We start from the raw sequence: 4,795 nt of genomic DNA, 5'->3' as shown, positions 1-4,795 counted from the left end.
CACTAAAACAAGAAAATTGAAACATGAACTGACCAAGGTTAAGCTATTTGGCCATTCATCAATTTTACTAAAAAGGTTCAACAAGCTATACATGATACTTTATTTACAGAGAAATGAAATAGTAGTGGCATTTTGACTTGCACACTTTCCTGGTTTTTTTCATTTGGGGTTCATTTCTTTTCTTTTTTCCACGGGACTAGAGTTAGAGCTCCTCAACTTCTTGAGGTTGGTGATCATAGGAGTAATCATCGAACTGGAATCCATCATCCCAAATTTCTACAATAACTTGATGATGTACTTTCCTTTCCCCAAATATATCTTCCCAGGTTTCTGCCATACTTCTACACCTAGATAATAGTGCTTCAGTCCTAGATCCTTCAATTCAAATTCAACTGCCAACATCTTCTTGCATTCTTGAATTCTTTGCTCCACAACTTTGATGAATAGATAATCCATATATAGTATAATAATGACAGGTGCAATATTCACAACCTTGATGTAGAGATACAGATGAATAGAAATCTTCACGAACCTAGTTCTAAGTAGGTATTGTGGTGAAGTAAAATTATGAGTGCGGACACAAACAATTCCTCTAGCTCGATAATGGGTCTAGCCACAACAGATACATTCTATGGAAGATTTCCTTAGGTTGGAACCAATTAAGAGTGTCTACCTCTTAGTACGCTTATCCCATTTGATGATGTCCTTGCTTGCTCACTCTAGCTATCTCTTGTTTCCTCCTTAAAACACTTGAAACAAGTAAACAACAGCAAACAACAATTGTGATAATAGACAAATTGTAATTCAACCTACTAACAAGTCAAGAAACATTAAGCCATGAACATGTAATATGACACATCATGTAGGAAATCAATCAATAGTTTCATACATATTGGATCAAGAAGAGATTACAACCATTGCCTTGACATTGTCGTTCTCCTCTGACAAAACTAGGTTCCCACACACTTCTGCTAGCATTCCATGTTGGCCTCAATAATAATAGTTTTAAGGATCTTCCCTTTAGGCTTCCACTAAACCAAATTCACACTTCTCCCTCACATAACTAGAGAGCTACAACTATGAATAGATTGTTGTTTGTTGCAGTCTTAATTAGCACTAGCACACCAACATTAAGACTAGCTTGTGCTTGGGAAAAAGGGAGTTTTTTATAGTATGAATGGATGGGAGATGGATCCTCTTATCATGGAGAGGTCTTATCTCTTGAGGTAGTTCCATCATTATAGGGGAAAGGAGCCCAAACTGACATTCTCAACCCCATCCAACCAAACCATTTACCAAACTTCTATTACAAAGCTTCTAGCGCTGGAAGCTTTAGCTCTTTATTTAAAAACACTTTCCATAAGAGGACCAACGTGACTGGGAAAAAGCTCAGTCGCTCCGGTCAGCACCAGGGATAGTTTTAATCCCTACATATCGACGCGAGGAAGACAAGGGCCATTAGCGCTGATCTTGTAAACTCGGAAAAACAGAAGATTTTGGGGAAATGGTGCAAAGGGGAATTGTTCTGCTCATGAAGAGTGTTATAGACATTTTTGTGCCTTACAGCTATAATCATGAAATGTCCATAATTCAAGGGATCCAAAGTCCCTAAATATGTTGTTACAGCTCCTAAAGGAACAAGGTCAACCAATGACAACTTCTCCCAGAAGTTCTCCACCAAAAACCACTCAGAAATAGTTAATTCAGGATCAATTCAGAGGCTCCACTAACTGCCTGCGTTGAAATGCAGAATCTACACTGGCCAGGTGCACTGCAACGCAGGTGGAAGCACTACCAGGGTGTGCTGAGCGGGAAATAACAAATGTAAAGCTCATTCAACAAGGTGGAAAGACCCTGGAAGCTTCCAGAATCTTCTCCAATGACACTTGCCTCAATGAATTCGACTAGTGATGAGTAAGAGGTTCTCAACCTCCAAGTGGAAGCAAGAACTGACAGAGGGAAGCCACAAGTCAAAACATAAGCTGACTCATCCTCTCTGCTTACATCTATATATGGATCTCTCACCCAGAGGTTCAGGAGGCTGGAATTTTGTACTTTGCAGAGAATTGTTGTTGGTTTGAGATTGAGATTAGTACATTGGGTGATTTATGCTTTGTTGGAGGAGAGGAAGGGATTCCTTTGCTGGGAGGTAGATGCTGGATCGGAACTCACTTGGTTGTATCTCCTCTTGGACTTTGTTATCATATCAATAAACTATTTGAGTTTCTCCTACATGCTGTGTACCAATGATGTTTTGTTATGCTTACATGTTTAGCTTAATCTGATCTTGAGCTTTTTATGAATGTATATCTGTATCTTCGTGTAGTTTCTCTCTCTTGTGATCTTGCAGGAATTCGGTGAAGCTGGGCCGGTGAAGGAACAGGAAGCTGGGAGCTACTGAAGAGAGGAGTGATTTGGATCGACAAACTAGCGGAAGACACAGGTTAGTTAGATCCTTCTTCCTCATTTACATTTCATAAAGAAGAATACTCAATTAGTTTACCCCGTTTGTTGCTAAGGCACTATCACACCTTAGAGTGGGATAGGGGCATTCCGAATTGGATACTTTTCCCAACAACAAAGAGGGACACAATGGGAGTTTCTTCATGAAGGGAAAGCATGTAGGATTCACTGTAGAGGTCCTCCATGATCAAGGAATAGGGAGTACAGGGATAGTGAAAAAAAATTGTGTAACATATGCCCCCTAAAGCGTGAAGGTCGAACTAGAGTGAGGGATGAAATGATTTATGAATCAGTGCAAGAAATCGTAGTCTGCTATAGAAAAACCTGCAAGCAAGTACAGATACATATACATAACTAAAAACTCTATCAAATGATACATGAATCGTGGTATGGACGCAGCCATCCAGAGAATGATCATGTAAATAGATCCAGGCATGGGCACAACCATCCGTTAAAAAGGATCATAATGAAACCAAGGTATGGTCGCAGCCATAATGAGAAGGATCACATATGATAACTCATGGTATGGTCATAGCCATCCATCTGAAAGAGACAAGTATATCAACATAACCATGTCACATCACTTCGCAACCTAAACTTTTGTGATCTGAATCCAGGGTCTTGCGCTCCAACACGACCCGATCAAAGTACAAATTCTAACATGTGAATAGATGTGTTGATGTCGAACATGCTAAAAAGTCACTTGATTGCCAGTCAATGATGTAAACTATTAACAAGCACGAGAGAAACCACCAATAATAACAATGGTCCTCAAGGTACTATCATCACAATCCATGGAACGTGAACAGAGGAACTGAATTTGAACACCCACGAAATCACTCGATCCAAAGTCGATGATGTGAACTCTATAGAAATTTTGAATAATTTAACACATATTCACAGAGATTATCCTGATCATACAATTATAAGCGGAACATGTATAATACATAATCTCCTCTACGTTGATAATCAATTTACAGAATCAGAAACATTCACAGGCACACATAGAAGCATCAATCAAACTCATTAACACAGTATGTATCCCGGGGAAAGCATCTCACTAAAAACCCCATACTATCTGTATATTATATTGATTGAATCATGTAACATTACGAATTACAATGCTTATCACAAGCAATCCAATACCAGCTCCACCTGTTACACACAATACAGCTCAGATCTGATCTCCAAATCTATTCCACTGCTTGCCTGCCTCTCCAGCTCAATACCTGCTCAAGAACTGATGAGAATGGTTTACCAAACTCGTATTTGACCTGCAAATAATCACTCACACTGTGTTGGACGTGAGCACAGGCTACAATTCTTGGTATTGGCCAATTCATTGGCATACTCAATCCCTCTGATTGTGCAAATCATCATGCACAGCTATAGTCACAACTGATAGCAATCTGATCCTCTAACACCTATCCCTGCTAAACTGAACATGCACTGACATGCAACTGAGTTAACTAATGTATTCTATAGTTGCATTATGAGTTAATAAATTGTGAATTAATTAATAACTAATTCACCCAACTCATCTCTAGTCTATTGATCAATTAGACTAAATACAACTAGTTTAACAAAGTTAAACTGAACACAACTCCATCAACTGCACCTCCAGTCCACTAAACTCAACTCATTTGAGTTCTAACTGAAGTCCTGCATGCAAATATTAGTCATCCCATAGGTAACCACGTATTTCCTTTTGGGATCTGCATGTACCACATCCATAGCTCATCCTGAAGTGCTCCAAGAGAATAAGATCAAGTTTATAGTCCAAATATTATTATGAGACAATAATATTTGACTTTTCTATTTTTGACAGCCAGTCTAAAAATAGACTTTGATCACTCACACTGTGATCACTCACACTGTGATCACTCATACTGTGATCACCCACACTGTGATCATCCACACTGTGATCACTGATACTGTGGTCACCCACACTGTGATCATCCACACTATGATCAAAAATAGAACTTGCGCCATAATTTGCCTGTGGGCCCACTTAGTGAAGGTGACTCTTTTCACTAAGCTCCATCATCTTGTTGCATTCTCAACAAGCATTTCTTGTTGCACACTTTTCAACACTCCCTCTCAACAAGAAAGGCTTCCTCTCAAACCCGATCCTGAAACTCTGGAATGTTCTCCATGCAACACATCTGGATGGTCTACTTGCTCTGTCATCAAAGTCTTTGACTGCTATTGCCTCTGTCGACTGAAAACTCTGCATCTCTGTGCTCTTCAGTATCTGACTACTCTAGCCTCTGTCACTTTGATCTCTGACTGCATCTGTGCTGATGCTAGTTCTATCTCCCAACATTGCATC

Source organism: Pinus tabuliformis, chromosome X, assembly GCF_031772625.1.
Source record: "Pinus tabuliformis cultivar Carrire ecotype Pingquan chromosome X, CPIR1, whole genome shotgun sequence".
Classification (NCBI taxonomy): Eukaryota; Viridiplantae; Streptophyta; class Pinopsida; order Pinales; family Pinaceae; genus Pinus; species Pinus tabuliformis.
This window is presented reverse-complemented; position numbering follows the sequence as displayed.